Source organism: Myotis daubentonii, chromosome Y, assembly GCF_963259705.1.
Source record: "Myotis daubentonii chromosome Y, mMyoDau2.1, whole genome shotgun sequence".
NCBI lineage: Eukaryota > Metazoa > Chordata > Mammalia > Chiroptera > Vespertilionidae > Myotis > Myotis daubentonii.
The window spans coordinates 2,972,757-2,995,707 of record NC_081862.1 but is presented as its reverse complement, the minus strand read 5'-3'; positions in this window follow the sequence as shown (position 1 = coordinate 2,995,707).

Here is a 22,951-nt window from a genome sequence, read left to right as displayed (position 1 = left end):
GCTTTGGGGTGATATGTTCTGAAGATGTGAATTATTTCCATCTGATCTATTGTGTCAGGTAGGATTGCTATTTCCTTGTTAATATTTTTGTCTAGAAAACTTATTCAGTGATGTTAGTGGGGTATTAAAGTCCCCTTTTATTATATTGCTATCAATCTCTTCCTTGATATCCTCCAGAAGTTTTATGTATATTAATAAAAGGCTAATATGCAAAGTGTCCCCTTGGGAGTTTGACCGGGAGACCAGGAGTTCAATCACTCACTATGACATGTGCTGACCACCAGGGGGCGGCATGGAATGAAGGAAGGCCCCACCCAGCAGATGAAAGGAAGGCCCGAGCAGGCAGCTGGAAGGGCCCAATCAGCCCTGATTGCTGGCCAGACCTAGGGACACTATCTGTGCACAGGGCCTCTAGTTTAAATATATATTTGGATGCTCCTGTATTGGGTGAATATATATATGTGTGTATATATATATGTGTATATATATTAGGGGCCAGGTGCACGAAATTCGTGCACTGGGTGTGTGTGTGTGTGTGTGTGGGAGGGAGTGTCCCTCAGCCCAGCCTGCCCCCTCTCACATACTGAGAGCCCTCAGGCGTTGACCCCCATCACCCTCCAATCGCAGGATCCGCCCCTTGCCCAGGCCTGGCGCCTCCACCAGAGGCGTCAGGCTTGGACAGGGTCCCCCATCTCCCCCTGATCACTGGCTCTGGTCCCCGCCCAGGCCTGAGGCCTCTGGCCCAGGAATCATGCCTGGGCAGGGGACCCCCATCTCCCTCTGATCGCTTGCTCCACCCCCCGCCCAAGCCTGACGCCTCTGACCCAGGCTTCAGGCCTGGGCAAGGGGACCATCATATCCCCCCAATCCCCAGCTCTGCCCCCCACCCAGGCCTGATGCCTCGGCCAGAGGAGTTGACCCTCATCACCCTCCGATCACCAATCACCGGATCGGCCCCTTGACCAGGCCTGAGGCCTCCGGCAGAGGCGTCAGGCCTGGGCAGGGGACCCCCAGCTCCCCGTGGTTGCAGGCTCCGCCCCTGCCCAGGCCTAACACTTCTGGCTGAGGCGCCCGGCCCGGGCAGCGGGGACCCACAGCTGCAGCGGCCCCGCGATTGTGGGCTCCACTTTAGGCCCAGGCAAGGGGCCCCTAGCTCCTGGGACTGCCAGCTTCGACTGTGCCCAGCTCCCATCGCTGGCTCCACCCCTACTTCCTGCTATCACTGGCCAGGGCGGCAAAGGCACCTGATTCTCCGATCATGGCTGGGGGGGCAGGGCAAAGGCGGCCCCATGACCGCCTTTGCCCTGCCCCCCAGCTCTTAGCTCCCCCCTGGGTTTCTGATCACTGTCAGTGGCAGGGGGCTTCTTCCTGCTTTCCCTTTTGCCTCCCTGCATTGTGCCTACATATGCAAATTAGCCGCCATCTTGTTGGCAGTTAACTGCCAATCTTAGTTGGCAGTTAATTTGCATATAGCCCTGATTAGCCAATGAAAAGGGTATCATCGTACGCCAATTGCCATTTTTCTCTTTTATTAGATAGGATACCAGAGTTTTACCCTCTTGTTTTATCAATCCCTTTAATATTATAAAGTGGCCTTTCTTATCTCTTGTTATAGCCATCACTTTGAGATTTAGTCATATATAAGTATCACTACCCCACTTTTGTTTTTTCCCCATTTTCATTTGCCTGAAAATGTTTTTTTTCCATCTTTTCACTTTCAGTCTGTGTGAGTCCTTTGTTTCAAAATGGGTCTCTTGTACACAGCATATATATGAGTCATATTTCCTTATCCATTCAGCTACCTTATGTCTTTTCATTGGAGCATTTACTAGTATATTTGAGGTTATTATTGACTAGAGGCCCGATGCATGAAGATTAATGCAACAATGGGCCTTTCTTCCCCTGGCTACCAGTTCAGCCCTCACTCTAGCCCAGAGCCACCTTTCAGCCTTCCCACACTGCCAAGAGGCCTGGAGTGACTGGGGCAGTGCAGAAGGCCTGCATAGGTGCCATGCTGCTGAAATCTTGCATGATATTTTTTATTGCAGCTATGTCATTCTTAATTTCCTCTTGATTCCTTTTTCTTTTTAACATATCTTATTGATTTCAGAAATGAAGGGACAGGGAGAGACAGAACCATCAGTGATAAGAGAATCATTGATTGGTTACTCTTACACACCACCCACTGCAAATCAAGCCCACAACCATGGCATGTGCATGGAACTGTGACCTCCTGCTTCATAGTTTGATCCTCAACCAATGAGCCACATCAGCCAGGCACCTCTTGATTCTTATTCATGTTGGTGTATTTCTTTTTACTTAAATAAAAAAGTATTTATTGTTGAGAGTATTATAGATGTACTTTTTTGTGAGATCTCTCTCTTACAGCCTTTAAAATTCGTTCTTTGTCCACCATTGCCACTCTCCACCCAGTTCTTTTCCCACCCCAGGCTTTCCCCACTCTATTGTCTATGTCCATAGGTAATGCATACATAAACAAAAGATCTTTGTTTAATCTCTTCCCACACCCTCATCCCCTTCTCTAGGAGATTTGTTATTCTGTTCCATTTCCATGCCTCTGATTCTATTTTATTCACTAGTTTATTCTGTTCATTAGATTTTTTATTTATTTGATTTTTATATTCAACTAGAGCAGCAGTTCTCAACCTGTGGATCATGACCCCTTTGGGGGTCGAATGACCCTTTCACAGGGGTTGCCTAAGAACATTGGAAAACACATATATAATTACATATAGTTTTTGTGATTAATCACTATGCTTTAATTATGTTCAATTTGTAACAATGAAAATACATCCTGTATATCAGATATTTACATTATGATTGATAACAGTAGCAAATTATAGTTATGAAGTAGCAATGAAAATAATTTTATGGTTGGGGGTCACCACAACATGAGGAACTATATTAAAGGGTTGCGGCATTAGGAAGGTTGAGAACCACTGAACTAGAGGCTCAGTGCACGAAATCATGCATGGGTGTGGTCTCTAGGGCAAGAGACACATGAAACCATGCTCAAAGTCACTAATCATCCAATAGACACAAATCAAAATGACAATGAGGTACCATCTCACACCTGTCAGATTGGCTATCATCAACAAATCAACAAATGACAGGGTGCTGGTGAGGATGTGGAGGAAAGGGAATCCTCATGCACTGAGGTTAGAATGCAGACTGGTGCAGCCACTGTACAAAACAGTATGGAGTTTCCTCAAAAAATTAAGAATAAAAATTTCATTTGACCCAGCAATCCCACTTCTATATGCCAAGAAATCAGGAACACCGATCAGAAAGGACAATGTACCCATATGTTCATGGCAGCCCAATTTACAATAGCTACAATTTGAAAACAGCTTAATTTCCCACCAGCAGATGAGTGGATTAAAAAATGGTGGTACATCTACACAATGGAATGCTGTGCTGCTGTAAAACAGAAAGAACTCTTACCGTTTGCAAGACCACGGATGGAAACTAAGAAGAAAATAAACATATGGGACCTCATCAAAATAAATAATTATGGAAAGAATTTTGCTAAAATAAATAAGCCAGTCAGAGAAGGAAAATTATCACATGATCTCACCCACTTGTGGAATATAATGAACAATATAAACTGATGAACAAAAATAGATACAGAGACATAGAAGCATCGAACAGACCATCAAACCTCAGATAGAAGGCAAAATGGGGAGAGGGGGAAGAGATCAACCAAAGGACTAGTATGCATGCATGTAAATATAATCAATGGATACAGATATGGGAGGGGGTGAGGAAATGTGTTGAGGGGTAGGAGTGATGGGAGAGGTCCATGGGGAAAAAAGGAGACATATGTAATACTTTAAACAATAAAGAATTAAAAACCAAAGGAAGCTGAGCCATATTTTTTGTTATAAACCTTATAATATTAACTTTTAAAACTGTGCACCCATTGTGGAAAAAAAAAACAAGCAAAAAGATTATACTTTATATCCTTTTCTTTTTGGTATGTTAAACATTCTCATAAGTGAATGCAAAATGTAAATAATTCTGGAACTATAGCTATATGTAAATGTAGCACTCTACTGATACCAGGGCAATGTTGTCCCTCATTGCCATTAAATAAAAATTTCCTTTTAACCCACAAAGAAAAAAGGAGAAAATGAAGAATGACATAGCTGCAATAAGAACATTGTGGAAGATTTCAACAGTAGTCTAGAAGAAGCTGGGGACCAAATCAGTGAATTAGAAGACAGGGTGGAAAAAAAGACACCCCATTTTAACAGCAATTTGAAAAAAAAATATTAAATAGCAGGAGAGAGCGAAAGGGAGCTTTGGGACATGAAACGAAGCAATATCCACATAATAGGGGAGCCAGACGTAGCAGAAGCTGAGCAAGGAATAGAAAACCTGTTGAAGAAATAATGCCAGAAAACTTCCCCAAGGTGGGTAAGAAAAAAGTCACATAAGCACAGAGAGTCCCAAACATGATGAACTAAAAAGTCTCATACCAAGACAAGTCATAATTACAATCGCAAACATTAATAACAAAGAAAGAATCTTAAGGGCTTCAAGAGAGAGACAGAGTTAACTACAAGGGATCTCCCAATTGACTATCACATGATTTCTCAACAGAAGTGTTTGGAATGAAATATACAAAGTGATGCAAAACAAGAGACTGAATTGAACTATACTATATCCAGCAGCACTATCATTCAAAATTAAAGATGAACTGAGGAGCTTTATACACAAATACAGGCTAAGGGAGTTTATTATCACCAAGCCAGCAATGCAAGAAATGCTGAAGGGACTGAAGAAAGAAGGAATAGAAAGATAAGGAGAAACACAGACATCCTATCTAATAATAGACAAACATGGTAATTAACCATACCTCCGACATGCTTCCCATTGGCTAATCAGGGCGATATTCAAATTAACTGCCAACCAAGATGGCGGCCGGCAGCCAGGCAGCTGAAGCGAACAGGAGGCTTGCTTGCTCCAGTGATGGAGGAAGCCAAGGTTCCCCGCCTGCCACTGCCAGCCTCTGAGCTGCACTCTAAGAAACAATGTTGCAATTATAGAAGCTAAACAAACCCCAGAAACCTGCTTTCAGCCAGCCAGGCCTCAGAGCTGGAGCTGAAACAGTGTTCCAATTATAGAAGCCAAACAAACCCAGATACCTGCTTTCAGCAGCCGAGGCCTCAGAGCTGGAGCCATGCCTCAGAGCTAAAGCTGGCTCTCAGTTCCAGTGACAGCCATAGAAGGTAAATAAATCCCAGAACTAAAAAAAAGAAAAAAAAGGAGAGTTTGGGAGCTTCAGTCACCCGCCAGCCTGAAAACAGCCCTCAGCCCTTCACCCAGGCTAGCCAGTCACCCCAGTGCAGACCCCCACCCTGAACAGGGTTTGACCAGCTGCAAACAGCCATCATCCCCTCATCCAGGCTGGCACCCCAGTGGGACCCCCACACTGATCCGGGACACCGTTCAGGGCAAACCAGCTAGCCCCCACCTGTTCACCAGGCCTCTATCCTATATAGTAAAAGGGTAATATGCAAACTGACCCTAACAGCAGAAGGACTGGGAATGACTGGTCACTATGACACACACTGACCACCAGGGGGCAGATGCTCAATGCAGGAGCTGCCCTCTGGTGGTCAGGGCGCTCTCACATGGGAGGAGCTCTGCTCAGCCCCAAGCCAGGCTGATGGCTGCCAGTGCAGTAGTGGTGGTGGGAGCCTCTCCTGCCTCCTCAGCAGCGCTAAGGATGTCCGACTGCAGTTTAGGCCTGCTCCCGGCTGGCAAATGGACATCCCCCAAGGGCTTCCGGGCTGCTGGGCTGTGAGAGGGATGTCTGATTGCCATCTTAGGCCCAATCCCCCGGGGATCAGGCCTAAGCCAGTAGGTGGTCATCCCCTGAGGGGTCCCAGACTGCGAGAGGGCACGGCAGGGCTGAGGGACCCTCCCCCCACTGAGTGCACAAATTTTTGTGCACCGGGCCTCTAGTCTATAAAATAAAAGCATAATATGTAAATCAACCAATTGGCCAACTAGCAGAACGACTGTCCGGATGACCTGGCTATGACATGTACTGTCATCAGGCCTGTCAAGGCTTATGCGATGTGATTGGTTCAGGGCGCCATTTCCCCATGATCGCCCCGCAGAAGGAGGCCCAGGCCACAAGCTGGTGGGGTGATCAATCAGGGGTAGGGTGGGGGAGAGAGGCTCCACAATCACCCCAAAGAGGGAGGCCCAGGCCACAGACCAGCAGACTGTGGTGGGTGGATGGGACCTCCCTCTGTGGGGCCATCGATCTCAGGGCTCCTGGATTGCGAGAGGGTGCAGGCTCGTCTGAGGGACGCCCCCACCCTGAGTGCATGAATTTCTTACACGGGGCCTCTAGTAAAAAATAAAAATGGCAACAATTACCTATCAAAAATAAACTAAAATATAGATGGAGTAAGTGTTCCAATCAAAAGACATAGGGTGACTGAATGAATAGAAGAACATGGTCTATATATATGTTGTCTACAAGAAACCCATATTAGACCAAAGCACACACAGACTGAAAGTGAAGGGATGGAAAATTTTTTTTCAGGCAAATAAAAATGAACATAGAGAACAAAAAGTCTACACAAAAAACCAATAAAACAAACAGGTGGTTCTTTGAAAAGATTAATAAAATGGACAAACCACTGGCTAGACTCACTGAGGACAAAAGAGAAAAGACCCATATAAGAAAAAATCATAAATGAGAGAGGAGAAATCACCACAGATGTCACAGATATACAAAGGATGATACTAGCTAGATACTATGAAAGACTTTATGCCACCAAATTCAATAACCTAGAAGAAATGGATAAGTTTCTAGAAATATATAACCTTTCTAGACTAAATCAAGAATAATTGGAAAATCTAAATAGACCAATCAGCAGTGAGAAATTGAAACAGTTCTTCTCAAGTGCACATGGGACATTTTCAAAAACAGACCACATATTAGGAGACAGGCTAAGTCTCTACAAATAAAGAAGATTGAAATCATATCAAGCACCTTCTCAAATCACAATGGCATAAAATTAGAAATCAACTACTATAAAAACACTCAAAAACAATCAAATATCTAGAGGCTAAATGCCATGATTGGATTACCAAAGAGATCAAAGAAGAAATGACATCCTGGAAATAAAGGATAATGAAATCACAGCAAGCCTAAATCAATGGAACACAGCAAAAGGAATCCTGAGAGGGAAGTTCATAGCACTACAGCAAGCATATCAAACTCATGGCCTGGCTGCATGCAGCCCACAATGAATATTTTTGTGGCCCAGCCAATATAATGGTATATAAGAAACATTTTAATAAAAATTTTGTAACTTACTTTTTACAATATCCTGTTATGCATACTATTAATTATTAATAAACTACAATATTCACGAATGATTACTATTGTGTTGCATTCACTTCCCATATGTGCCTTATGCACACCATTTCTTTCCATAAATACTAGTAGCGAATGTTTTAGCAGCCAACTGTCATGTAATTTACAGGAAATATTTCACTTTCAGAGAACAAGAAAAATAGGTGTCTTTGCATAATGCTTATTAATTTGTACAGTTATTCAGTGTCTGGTAAGTTAGTGCTCAAGAAAAAAATATTAAATTTTATTAAAATTTTCTAGTACTTTATGTTAACAATAACTCATTTATTTCAGCCCTTTGTATTTAGAATATCTCTATCAAAATAAACCTACGTTTATAGGGGTAGAGCCATAACCTCCCCATCGGCCCTGCCCTGAGTGTGACACGGTGCGGCGCCCCAACCTCCTGATCGGCCCTGCTCTGTGCATGACAGGGCGGAGCTCCCCAACCCCCTTATGGGCCCTGCTCTGTGCGTGACAGGGTACGGAGCCCCCAACCCCCCTGATGGGCCCTGCTCTGTGAGTGACAGGGTGCAGCGCCCCAACCTCCCCATCGACCCTGCCTTGAGTGTGACAGGGGGCAGTGCCCCAACCCCCCAATTGGCTATGAAGGTTGAAGGTCTTGTTTTTTGGCGGCCCACATTAGCTTAAACTTTGCTTATTTGGCTTGTGTTAGCTTTTGAGTTTGACATGCTTCCATTACAGGCATACCTCCAAAATAAGAAAAACTGGTAATAAGTTATCCAACGCTACAATTTTTAAAGCACTAGTAAGAGAACAACAAGAAAAGCCCAGAGTAAGTTGAAGGAAATAAATAATAAAGATCAGAGGAGAAATAAATGACATAAAGACCAGAAAACCAAATAAAACCCCCAAAACAATATAAAGGATCAATAGAACCAAGAGCTAGTTCTTTGAAAAGATAAACAAGGTTTATGAACCTCTAGCCTTATGAATTCCTAGGCCTATAAAGAAATAAAGAGAAATGACCCAAATAAACAAAATCCTAAATGAAAGAGGTGAAGCAACAACTGATCCTACAGTGATACAAAGGATCGTAAAAAAACAAAAAAACAAAAAACCAAAAACTGTGAATAACTTTATACTAATAAACTGGACAATCTAGATGAAATAGACATATTTCTAGAAAAATACAATCTTCCAAAACTCAATCTGGAAAAATCAGAAAACCTTAATAGGCTGATAATGACTGAGGAAATAGAAGCAGTAATAACAAAAATTCCAGGAAACAAAAGCTCTGTTTTGGATGGCTTCACAGGAGGCAAACATTCAAAGAAGAGGTATCACCTACCCTCCTCAGACTATTCAAAAAATTCAAGAGGAAGGAACAATTCCAAGTTCTTTCTATGAAGCCAGCATTACCACAATCTCCAAACCAAATAAAACCAAAACAAAGAAAATTATCAGCCAACTAGAGGCCCAGTTCACAAAAATTTGTGCACTGGCAGGGGGTGTCCATCAGCCCCAGTTGTGCCCTCTCACAGTCTGGGACCCCTCGGGAGATAACGACCTGCTGGCTTAGGCCTGCTCCCGGGTGGCACAGGGCAGGCCTAATCCCTAGGTGCAGCATCTGGTCAGGCTCAGAACAGGGCAGATTGGGGAGTTGGGGTGCCGCCCCCTGTCATGCACAGATCAGGGAGGATAGGGAGGTTGCAATGCCACCCTCAGTCACGCTCAGGGTAGGGCCAATTGGGGGGTTGGGGCACTGCCCCCTGTCACACTCAAGGCAGGGCCGATCAGGAGGTTGGGGCGCCACACCGTGTCACACTCAGGGCAGGGCCGATGGGGAGGTTATGGCTCTACCCCATCACACACAGAGCAGGGCCCGTGGGGGGTGGCTGGGGCGCCGCCCTCTTTCACCCCCAGAGCAGGGCCGATCAGGGGGTTGGGGCACCGCCACACTCATACTCAGGGTAGGGCTGATTGGGAGGTTATGGCTCTACACCTTCACACACAGAGCAGGACCGTTGAGGGGGGGGCGTTGGGGCACCACAACCTTTCAGACACATAGCAGGGACGATCAGGCAGTTGGGGCGTCGCACTCTGTCACACACAGAGCTGCAGGGTGATCAGGGGGTTGGGGAGCTCCCCCCTATCAGGCACAGTGCAGGGCTGATCAAGGGGTTGGGGTGCCTTCCCCTGTCACGAATAGGGAGGTTGTGGCCCCGCCCCCTGTCACACACAGTGCCACTTGGCAATCAGGGGGTTTGGGTGCTGCCCCCTGTCACACTGATCCCGGTGCCGAGAGGCCTCACGGCTCCGCTGATCCCGGTGCTGGGAGGCATATTACCCTTTTACTATATAGGATAGAGGCCTGGTTCATGGGGGGAGGGCTGGCTGGTTTGCCCTGAAGGGTGTCCTGGATCAGGGTGGGGGTCCCCACTGGGGTGCCTGGCCAGCCTGGATGAGGGGATGATGGCTGTTTGCAGCTGGTCACACCCCCTTCAGGGTGGGAGTCCCCACTGGGATGCCTGGCCAGTCTGGGTGAGGGGCTGAGGGCTGTTTTCAGGCTGGCAGGTGACTGAAGCTCCCAACTGCTCCTTTTTTTCTTTTCTTTTTTTTTATTCTGGGCCAGCTTTAGCTCTGAGGCTTGGCTCCAGCTCTTAGGCCTTGGCGGCTGAAAGCAGGTATCTGGTTTGTTTGGGTTCTATAATTGAAACACTTTTTCAACTCCAGCCCTGAGATCCCGGCTGGATGAAAGCAGGTTTCTTGGGTTTTGTTTAGCTTCTATATTTGTAACAATTTTTCAAACTGCAAGCTCAGAGGCCGGCAGCGGCAGGCAGGGAACGTTGGAGTCCTCCGTCAGTGAAGCAAGCAAGCCTCATGTTCGCTTCCAGCTGCCTGGCTGCCGGCCGCCATCTTGGCTGGCAGTTAATTTGCATATCGCCCTGATTAGCCAATGGGAAGGGGAGCAGAGGTACGGCTAATTACCATGTTTCTCTTTTATTAGATAGGATAACCATGATGAATATACATGCTAAATTTTTCAAAAAAATTTAGCAAATCATCTCCAACAATACATTAATAAGATCATACATCATGACCAAGTAGTATTTATACTGTGGATACAAGGCTATTAAAATCAACAAATTTTGTACAGTACATTAACTGACTGCAAGAAAAAAAAAGCACATGATCATATCAATTGATGCAGAAAAAGCATTTGATAAAATCTAACACCATTTTTGATCTAAATTCTCAGCAAACTGGGAATAGAGGATCCTACATCAACATAATAATAGCCTTATATTACAAACCTACAGCCAATATAATACTGAATGGGCAAAAACTAAAACCATTTTCCATAACACATAACAAGACAGGGATGCCCATGTTCAACCTCCTATTTGACATAGTTTTTAGAAGTGCTAGCCATAGTGATCAGACAAGAAGAAAAAAATAAAAGATATCCAAATTGAAAAAGAAGTAAAAGTATCATTATTTGCAGATTACATAATATTGCACATAGAAAACCCTAAAGATTCCATAAAATGAAAAACTACTTGATTTAATAAATGATTTTGGCAACACAGCAAGATACAAAATTAACATGTAGAAACCTCTGGCATTTTTATACACCAATAATGAACTCACAAAAAGAGAAATTTAAAAAGCAATCCCAATTACCATTGCAACAAAAAATTAAGATACCTAGGAATAAACTTAACTAAGGAGGTAAAAGACCTGTACTCAGAAAACTACAGGACATCGAAAAAATAGAGGAAGATATCAATAAGTGAAAGGATATTCTGTTAGTGAATTGGTAGAATCACATCATTTAAATGTCCATACTACTCAAAGAAATCTACAGATATAATGCAATCCCCATTAAAATACTAACAGCATATTTCACAGACCTAGAACAAACTCTCCAAAAATTTATCTATAGTAATAAAAGGGTAATATGCTAATTAGACTGGACATCCTATAGACAAAGCTGGACCAGAGGGAAGCCCAGGTCCTGGGTACCTGCCAAGTGCCTTAGAGAAGCCCATGTCCCAGGTACCTTCTGGCAGCCGCAGGGAAGCCTGGGCCCCAGGTGCCAGAGGGAAGCTGGTGCTGACAGCCAGAAGAAGGAAGAACTACTCTTGCACAAATTTTGTGCATTAGGCTTCTAATATGGAATAAAAAAAGAACCCAAGAGCCTCTGCAATCCTTAGAAAGAGGAACAAAGTTGGAGAAATCACAATACCAGATATCAAGCTCTATTACGAAGCTACTGTTCTCAAAACTGCCTGATACTGGCACAAGAACAGACATATAGAACAATGGAACAGAACAGAGAACCCAGAAATTGACTCAAGCCATTATGCTCAATTAATATTTGACAAAGGAGGCAGGAGCATACAATGGAGTCAAGGCAGTCTCTTTAATAAATGGTGTTAGGTTAACTATACTAATACATGTAAGAAAATTAATTAGATGACAGAATTATGCCATATAGAATAATAAACTAAAAATGGGTAAAAGGCTTAAATGTAAGATGGGAAACTATAATAATCTTAGAAGAATCCATTGGCCACAGAATATCTGACATCTCTTGTAGCAGTATGTTTACTGATACGTTTTCTAAGACAATGGAAACTCAGGAGAAAATAAACAAAGGGGGCTACATAAAAATATAAAGCTTCTGCACAGCAAAGGAAACCATCAACAAAACACTAAGAGAGCCCACTGTATGGGAAAATATATTTGCCAATGTGACATCTGATAAGGGTTTAATCTCCAAAGTGTATAGGGAACTCATACTACTTAACAAAAGGAAGATAAACAAACCAAATAAAAAAATGGGCAAAGGACCTAACTAGATACCTTTAGAAAGTGGACATGCAGAAGGCCAAGCATTATATGAAAACATGCTCAAAGTCACTAATCATGCAAGAGATGAAAATTAAAATGACAATACAGGAGCGCCTCACACCTGTCAGAATGGCTATCATCAGCAAATAAACAAATGACTAATGTTGGCTAGGTTATGGAGAGAACAAACCCTAGTATACTGCTGGTGGTAATCCAGACTAGTGCAGCCACTGTGGAAAACAGTATGGAGTTTCTTAAAAAAATTAAAAATGGATCTCCTATTTGACTCAGTGATCCCATTTCTAGGAATATCTACACTAATAAAAGAGAAACATGGTAATTGGCGTACGACCGCTACCCTTTTCATTGGCTAATCAGCGAGATATGCAAATTAACTGTCAGCCAAGATGGCAGCCAGCAGCCAGGCAGCTTGAAACTAACATGAGGCTTGCTTGCCGCAGTGATGGAGGATTGTTGGAGGAAACCAACGTTCCCCGCCTGTGGCTGCAGGCCTCTGAGCGGGCAGTTTAAGAAACATTGTAACAAATACCGCCAGACTTCAGCCTGCAGATTCGCAACATTGTAAGCAAAGGCCAGAAACCTACTTTCAAACGTGAAGGCCTAAGAGCTGGAGCCTAGCTTCAAGGTAAAGCTGGCCCAGAATACAAAAAAAAAAAGGAAAAAAAGGAGCGGTTGGGAACATCAGTCACTCCCAGCCTGAAAACAGCCCTAAGCCCTTCACCAAGACTGGCCAGGCACCCCAGTGGGGACCCCCACCCAGATCCAGGACACCCTTCAGGGCAAACCAGCAGGTCCTACCCATGCACCAGGCCTCTACCCTATATAGTAAAAGGGTAATATGCCTCCCAGCACCGGGATCAGCGTGACAGGGGGCAGCGCCCAAACCCCCTGATCGCCCTGCGGCTCTGTGTGTGACAGGGGGCGGGGCCACAACCTCACTATCCATGCTGCTCTGTTAGTGACAGGGGAAGGAACCCCAACCCCCTGAGCAGCCCTGCTCTGTGTCTGATAGGGGGAGCTCCCAAACCCTCCCCCCCCTGAAGGGCCCTGCTCTGTGTGTGATGGGGTAGAGCCATAACCTACCCATCAGCCCTGCCCTGAGTGTGAGAGTGGCGGCGCTCCAAACCCCAGATCGCCCCTGCTCTGTGTGTGATAGAGGGCGGCGCCCCAACCCCCTGATTGGCGCTGCTCTGTGCGTGACAGGGGGTGGCGCCAGAACCTCCCCATTGACCCTGCCTTGAGTGTGACAGGGGATGGTGCCCCAACCCCACAATTGGCCCTACCCTGAGCGTGACTGAGGGTGGCATCACAACCTCCCAATCTGCCATGCTCTGTGCATGACAGGGCGGCGCCCCAACTTCCTAATCTGCCCTGCTCTGAGCCTCAGCAGGGGCTGCACCTAGGGATTGGGCCTGCCCTCTGCCACCCGGGAGCAGGCCTAAGCCAGCAGGTCGTTATCTCCCGAGGAGTCCCAGACTGCGAGAGGGCACAGGCTGGGCTGTGGGAACCCCCTCCCCCCCGAGTGCACAAATTTTTGTGCACCAGGCCTCTAGTATCCCAATAAATCAGAAACACCAGTCAGAAAGAATATATGCACCTCTATGTTTTTTTTTTATTGCTTAAAGTATTACAAAGGGTATTACATATGTGTCCATATTTTTCCCCCCGCCCTAGACAGTCCCCTAGCCTCCCCTATCCCCCAGTGTCTTCTGTCAATTGGTTATGCTTATATGCATGCATACAAGTCCTTTGGTTGATCTCTTACCCCCCTACCTCGTGCCCCCCAACCCTCCCCGGACTTCATGCTGCAGTTTGACAAATTGTTTGAGGCAGCTCTGCCCCTGTATCTGTTATTGTTCAAAAGTTTATAATGGTCTCTATTATGCATGAATGAGTGAGATCATGTGGTATTTTTCCTTCATTGACTGGCTTATTTCACTTAGCATAATGCTCTCCAGTTCCATCCATGCAATTGCAAATGGTAAGAGTTCCTTCCTTTTTAGAGCAGCATAGTATTCCATCGTGTAGATATACCACAGTTTTCTAATCCATTCATCTACTGATGGGCACTTAGGCTGTTTCCAGATCTTAGCTATGGTGAATTGTGCTGCTATGAACATAGGGGTGCATATATCCTTTCTGATTGGTGTTTCTGGTTTCTTGGGATATATTCCTAGAAGAGGGATCACAGGGTCAAATGGGAGTTCCATTTTCAGTTTTTTGAGGAAACTCCATACTGTCTTCAATAGTGGCTGCACCAGTCTGAATTCCCACCAGCAGTGCACGAGTATTCCTTTTTCTCCACATCCTCTCCAGCACTTGTCGTTTGTTGATTTGTTTATATAGCCATTCTGACAGGTGTGAGATGGTACCTCATTGTTGTTTTGATTTGCATCTCTCGGATGATTAGTGACTTTGAGCATGTTTTCATATGTCTCTTGGCTTTCTGAATGTCCTCTTTTGAAAGGTGTCTATTTAGGTCCTTTGCACATTTTTTGATTGGATTGTTTATCTTCCTTTTGTTAAGTTGTATGAGTTCCCTATAAATTTTGGAGATTAGGCCCTTATCAGATGTGTCATTGGCAAATATGTTTTCCCACACAGTGGGTTTTCTCGTTGTTTTGTTGATGGTTTCTTTTGCTGTGCAGAAGCTTTTTATTTTGATGTAGTCCCATTTGTTCATTTTCTCTTTCGTTTCAAGTGCCATAGGAGCTGTATCAGTGAAGAAATTGCTTCGGCATATGTCTGAAATTTTGTTGCCTTTGGATTCCTCTAGAATTTTTATGGTTTCCTGTTGTACATTTAAGTCCTTTATCCATTTTGAGTTTATTTTTGTGTATGGTGTAAGTTGGTGGTCTAGTTTCATTTTCTTGCATATATCTGTCCAATTTTCCCAACAACATTTATTGAAGAGACTATCTTGGCTCCATTGTATGTTCTTCCCTCCTTTGTCAAATATTAATTGAGCATATTGGTTCGGGCCGATTTCTGGGCTCTCTATTCTATTCCATTGATCTATATGCCTATTCTTGTGCCAGTACCAGGCAGTTTTGAGAACAGTGGCTTTGTAATACATCTTGATATCTGGTACTGAGATCCCACCTACTTTGTTCTTTTTCAGGATTGCTTCAGCTATTCGGGGTCTTTTTTTTATTCCAGATGAGTTTTTGTAGAGTTTGTTCTAGATCTATGTACTATGCCATTGGTATTTTAATGGTAAATGTGTTGAATTTATAGATTGCTTTGGGTAGTATGGACATTTTAATGATGTTGATTCTACCAATCCATGAACACGGTATGTTCTTCCATTTGTTTATGTCTTCCTCTATCTCTTTTTTCAACGTCCTGTAGTTTTCTGAGTAGAGGTCATTTACCTCTTTAGTTAAGTTTATTCCTAGGTAGCTTAATTTTTTTGGTGTGATGGTAAACGGGATTGTTTTTATAATCTCTCTTTATGAAAGTTCACTATTGGTATAGAAATGCCTCATATTTCTTGGGGTTAATTTTGTATCCTGCTACATTGCCAAATTCATGTATTAAGTCTAGTAGCTTTTTGATGGAGTCTCTAGGGTTTTGTATGTATAATATCATGTCGTCTGCAAATAAGGACAGTTTTACTTCTTCTTTCCCAATTTGGATGCGTTTTATTTCTTCTTCTTGCCTAATTGCAATGGCCAACACTTCAAGTATTATGTTGAACAGGAGTGGTGAGAGGGGGCATCCCTGTCTTGTTCCTGTTCTTAGGGGAAATGGTGTTAGTTTTTGTCCATTGAGTATGATGTTGGCTGTGGGCCCTTCATATATGGCTTTTATTATGTTGAGTTATGATCCTTCTACTCCTGCATTACTGAGAGTTTTTATCCAAAATGGGTGTTGGATTTTGTCAAATGTTTTTCTGCATCAATTGATATGAACATGTGTTTTTTTCTTTCAGGTTGTTTATGTGATGTATTACGTTTATTGATTTGCGGATATTGTACCATCCTTGCATCCCTGGGATAAATCCTACTTGGTCATGGTGTATGATCTTTCTGATGTACTGCTGGATCCGATTTGCTAAGATTTTGTTGAGGATTTTGGCATCTATGTTCATGAGGGATATTGGCCTGTAATTCTCTTTCATTGTGTTGTCTTTACCTGGTTTTGGTATTAGGGTGATGCTGGCTTCATAGAATGAGCTTGGAAGTGTTCCTTCCTCTTGAATTTTTTGTAGTAGTCTGAGGAGGATAGATTTTAGTTCTTCCTTGAATGTTTGGTAAAATTCCCCTGTGAAGCCGTCTGGTCCTGGGCTTTTGTTTGATGGAATCTTTTTGATGACTGCTTCAATTTCTTCCATAGTTATTGGCCTGTTGAGATTTTTAGATTCTTCCTGATTAAGTTTTGGAATGTTGTATTTTTCTAGGAATATGTCCATACCTCCAGGTTGTCTAGTTTGTGGAGTAGAGCTGTCCATAGTATTTTTTAACAATCATTTGTATTTCTGTGGGGTCTGTTATTATTTTGCCTCTATCGTTTCTGATTTTGTTTATTTGGCTCCTCTCTCTTTGCTTCTTGTTGAGTCTGGCTATAGGTTTGTCAATCTTGTTTATCCTTTCAAAGAACCAGCTCTTGGTTTCATTGATTTTCTGTATTGTTTTTTTGGTCTCTATGTCATTTATTTCTGCTCTAATCTTTATTATCTCCTTCCTTCTGCTCACTCTGGGGTTTTCTTGTAGCTCTCTTTCTAATTCTTTGAGCTGTAGATTTAGATGATTTACTACCATTTTTTCTTGTTGTTTTTTTTTTTGAGATAGGCCTGTAGAGCTATAAAATTCCCTCTCAGAACTGCTTTCATTGTGTCCCATAGGTTTTGGATTGTTGTGTTTTCATTGTCATTAGTTTCCAGGATGTTTTTAATTTCTTCTTTGATCTCATTGGTAGCCCAATCAATATTTAATAGCATGCTATTCAGCTTCCAGGTGTTTGAGTATTTTGGGTTGTTTTTATTGTAGTTTATTTCTAATATTATGCCATCGTGGTCTGCGAAGATGCTTTTTATGATTTCAATCTTCTTGAATTTGGGTATACTTTGCTTATGACCCAATATATGGTCTATTTTGAATATGTCTTATGAGCACTTGTGTAGAACGTATATTCCATGGCTTTGGGGTGAAGTGTTCTGAAGATGTCTATTAAGTCCATCTGATCTAGTGAATCATTTAGGATTGCTGTATCTTTGCTGATTGTTTGTCTAGAGGACTTATCCAGTGCTGTCAGTGGTGTATTAAAGTCCCGTACTATGATTGTATTGTTGTCGATCTCTCCTTTGATATCTTCCAGGAGTTTTTTTATGAATTTGGGTGCTCCTGCATTGGGTGCATATATGTTTACCAGGGTTATATCTTCTTGTTGTATTGGTTCCTTTAGTATTATGAAGTGGCCTTCTTTATCTCTTGTTATGGCCTTCACTTTGAGGTCTATTTTGTCCGATATAAGTATTGCTACCCCAGCTTTCTTTTCCTTTCCATTTGCCTGAAAGATATTTTTCCATCCTTTCACTTTCAGTCTGTGTGAGTCCCTTCTAATCGGGTGGGTTTCTTGTAGACAGAAGATGTATGGGTCATGTTATTTTATCCATTCAGCCACTTGATGTCTTTTGTTTGGAGCATTTAGTCTGTTTACGTTTAAAGTTATTATTGAAAGGTACTTGTTTGTAGCCATGTCTTTTTTTGTGTGGCTGTTTTCTTTCTGAGCTTTTTATTTCTTCTTTTTATACCAGCCCCTTTAGCATTCCTTGCATTGCTGGGTTGGTGGTGATAAACTCCCTTAGCCTTTTTTTGTCTGTGAAGCTTCTTATTTCCCCTTCAAGTTTGAATGATAGCCTTGCTGGATAGAGTATTCTTGGATTCAGTCCTTTGCTTTGCATCACTTTGTAAATTTCTCTCCATTCTTTTCTGGCCTGATGTGTTTCTGTTGAGAAATCATTTGATAATCTGATGGGAGATCCCTTGTATGTAACTTTCCGTCTCTCTCTTGCAGCCTGTAAGATTCTCTCTTTGTCCTGAACATTTGCCATGGTAATTATGATGTGTCTTGGTGTGGGTCTTTTCGGGTTCACCTTGTTTGGGACTTTCTGGGCCTGTGTGACTTTTTTCTTCCCCACCTCAGGGAAGTTTTTTGATATTATTTCTTCGAATAGGTTTTCTAATCCTTGTTCATCTTTCTGTTGTTCTGGCACCCCTATTATTCGTATGTTGTTTCGTTTCATGTTCTCCCAAAGCTCCCTTAGGCTCTCCTCCTGTCTTTTAATTTTTTTCTCCAACTGCAGTACATTTTGGGTGTGTTTTGCTTCCTTGTCTTCTAATTCACTAATTCGGTCCTCCGCTTCTCCTAGTCTACTGTTGATACTTTCAATGGTGTCTTTTATTGCAGCTATATCACTCTTCATTTCTTCTTGGGTTTTACTTAAGTTGTTGATTTTTTCATCTGTTTCTTCTAACTTCTTCCATATGTTATTGATTTTTTCATCTGTTTCTTCTTGCTTCTTGCATAGGTAGTTGACTTTTTCATCTGTTTCTTCTTGCCTCTTGCCGTAGTTGTTGATTTTTTCCTCCATCCGGTTTATGCACTCTAGGACCCTTAGTCTGAATTATTTTCCTGTCATGTTGCATGCCTCTGTATTACTTAGCTGCTTTTCTGGAGAGTCCTCCTTCTCTTTCCTTTGGGTGTTTCTTTGTCTACCCATGTTTGATCTCACTGACATATCTAGACGTTGAGTCATTCAGAGGTTGCTCCCTTGGTGGCAGTGACTCCTTGGTCTGTGGTTGCTCTTCGGGCGGTTGCGGTAGCAGCTGCTCTTCAGTTGGCAGCAGCTCCTCTGGTGGGTGCTGTTCACAGCTTGGTGGCTCTTCTGGCGAGGTTTCACGTATAGCTGCTGTTCCTCATCAGAGGATGTGGTGCTCAGGAAGCTGCTGTTGCTTGGATCTGCTGTGTTGATTTAAAGGCACAAAATACAACACAACAAGGCACCACATACCAGGCACTGAACACAAATATATTCATGATATTAATAACCCCAAATAAAGGTGACCACCCGAATTAAGAAAATTAGGGGATAAGGAAGAAGGAAGAGAAAAAGATAAAAGAGAAAAAAGAAAAGAAAAGTAGGGACTAAAAAAAGGAGTGCCAAAATGAAATTGGGAAAAAGGAGGGGGGAAAATAAAAGTGAGGAAAAAAAAAGAGCGAAAAGAGAGGATGAAGTGGAAGAGGGGAAGAGACTTTTTATATGAGGAGAATACTCCTATAGAACCGCCACTAATCCCAACATTTCCAGCAACATCTCCCTGGAGATGAATGAAAACTAGAAACAACCAATAATATAACGATGAAAATAGAATGGAGAACATTAATCCCAAAATAAAATAAAGAGAAAATAAAATGGCACTTTAAAAAATGGTAAAATGGTAGCAGTAATAATACTGGTTAAAAAATAAGAATGTAGTAATTAAAAGGGTAAAATCAGGTGATGGAAAAAGAAGAAAAAAAAAGGAAGAAAAAAAAATTGGTTTCTTAGTTCAAAGGTGGAAAAAGAAAAAAAAAATTGCAGTAGTGAAGGTCCTTCGGTTCTTCTATTCTTCAGTCTGGCTCGCCTTAGTCATGCCAGGTATTCAGGAGAGTGTTTAATTTCCCTGTGATACTCTGTTCCTCTGTGTTGTAAACCACACTCCTTATTTTAAAGCAGGCCGTATTGTTTCCCAGACTGCCTTATTTTGTGTCTAGCAAAGAGTCAGTTTGTGGCTCAGCCTCTGGGTGGCAGTGTTCTGGGGTTGGCCTTTGAGGCTATACGGCTTCTCTATCACACTTAAAACTGATTTGGGGAGGTCAACTATCCAGAGCCGGTTCCTTAATAGTTACCCGCTCTGTGTTGTTGCTGGGATTGGGCACCCCTATGTTTATAACAATGCAATTTACAATAGATAAGATTTGGAAACAGTTTATATGTTCGTCAGTAGATGAGCGGGCAAAAAACTGTGGTACACCTACACAATGTAATACTACACATTGCTAAAAATAAAGAATTCTAACCTTTTGCAGCATCATGGGTAGACCCGGAGAACATTATGCTAAGCAAAATAGGCCAGTCAGAAAGATAAGTATCATATGATCTCACTCATTTTTGGAATACAATGAACAACATAAAGTAATAAACAAAATAGATTGCCGGGAGCCGGTCCATCCTTGTTGTTTCAAGGGACCTGGCATATATGGCATACTGTTCTTATATGTTTTCTCACTTTCTTGGCACTATGTGTTTTAACCAAGGTCTCTGAGAAAGGTTGTTTCCCCAGGTAGGGATTTTTCCCCTGAAGTTAGGGAGGGAATAAAACCTCTTAACTAAGTGCCAGGCGGGTAATTAATCACTTTAACTACGAACAATCATGCTTAAGCTACATAATCTTTACTCCCTGGAATGGAGATAAGAAACGCCCTAACCTTTGTAATAGAGATTGATAGGATTGAATCAACTGGTATAAATACAGATGTAACAAGACAGCAAGAGACAGAACTTAGAAGAGAAACAAGAGAGACAGAATCTAGGCACAGAACCTACACAGAACGTTCTCTAGAGAGTTCTACACAGAAGAACTTCACTGGAGAGAACATGGCAAAAGATCCTGGACAGAAACTGGCCTCAGAACCTAGAGACAGAACCAAGCGAGAGAACATGGCAAAAGATCCTGGACTGAACCTGACTACAGAAATTGGCAAGAGAACCTGACTAGAACCTGGTGACTGAACCTGGCTGGAGAACCTGGACAGAACCTGGCTGGAGAACCTAGCGAGGGAACATGGCTACTGAACCTGGCTGGAGAACCTGGACAGAACCTGGCTGGAGAACCTAGCAAGAGAACATGGACACAGAACCTGGCTGGAGATCCTAAGAAGAACTTCGCTGGAGATCCTAACCAGAACTTCGCTGGAGATCCTAACCAGAACTTCGCTGGAGATCCAGAGCAGAACCTCTCTGGAGATCCAGACCAGAACTTGGCTGGAGATCCTGGCTGGAGATCCTGGCTAGGCTGCTGATCAACTGAACACTGTCTCCGTGTCCTTCCTTCTTCGCCGACTCCGTCCACACCTTTGGGGACCCCTGGACCTGCTGGGGTTGGACCCCGGCAATAGATCCAGAAGTATCAAACAGACTATCAAACCACAGAGGAAGGCAGGAGTGGGTGGGTGTGGGTGGGTCGTAGAGGTCAACCAAAGAATTTGTATTCATATAAGCATAACCAATGGACACAGACAATAATGGGATGAAGGTTGTCTCTAGAGAGGTGACAAGCTGGGAGATATCGATAGGGAAAATAAGGACATATGTAATACTTTCAACAACAAAATATTAAAAGAAAAAAAGAAAAGAAAGTTACCTACAAGGCTGTTTCCAGACTATCAGCTGACTTCTTCCTAGAATTACCTCAAGCCAAATGGGGTGGCATGGAGTGTATAATGTAATGAAAATCAAGGGTCTGAACTCAAGACTACTCTATCCAATGCTCAAAGTCACTAATCATCCGAGAGATGCAAATCAAAACAGCAATGAGGTACCATCTCACACCTGTCAGACTGGCTATCATCAACAAATCAACAAACGACAAGTGCTGGAGAGGTTGTGGAGAAAAAGGAACACTTGTGCACTGCTGGTGGGAATGCAGACTGGTGCAGCCACTATGGAAGACAGTATGGAGTTTCCTTAAAAAACTGAAAATGGAACTCCCATTTGACCCTGTGATCCCACTTCTAGGAATATATCCCAAGAAACCAGAAACACCAATCAGAAAGGATATATGCACCCCTATGTTCATAGCAGCACAATTCACCATAGCTAAGATCTGGAAACAGCCTAAGTGCCCATCAGTAGATGAATGGATTAGAAAACTGTGGTACATCTACACGATGGAATACTATGCTGCTGTAAAAAAGAAGGAACTCTTACCATTTGCAACGTCATGGATGGAACTGGAGAGCATTATGCTAAGTGAAATAAGCCAGTCAATAAAGGAAAAATACCACATGATCTCACTCATTCATGGACAATAGAGACCATTATAAACTTTTGAACAATAATAGATACAGAGGCAGAGCTGCCTCAAACAGATTGTCAAACTGCAGCGGGAAGGCCGGGGAGGGTTGGGGGCAGGAGGTAGGGGGGTAAGAGATCAACTAAAGGACTTGTATGCATGCATATAAGCATAACCAATGGACATAAGACACTGGGTGATAGGGGAGGCTAGGGGACTGTCTAGGGCGGGGGGATAAAATGGATACATATGTAATACCCTTTGTAATACTTTAAGCAATAAAAAAAAATCACAATATTACAGGCTTGTATTATACTTCTATTGGCCATTACTGCTCTAGACCAAGTGCTTCTCATACTTTACTGTATGTACAAGTCAGCTAGGAATCTTGTTAAAATGCACATTCAGAAACTCCCAGGTGAACTGCTGCTTATGGTCCTTGGAGCACACTTTGAATAGCAGACTGATTTACCACCTTGCCTGTAACATAGAACCATTTAGGAACTTATAAAACTCGCAACGATCAGCTTGCTGCGCTCTAAATCAATTAAATAAGAATCTCCAAAGTTGTGACCTGAGTGTTTGTGATAGCTCTCTAGGTAATTTAAAAATATTGCAAATTTGAAGCTGGAGTAGAGGTGAACTC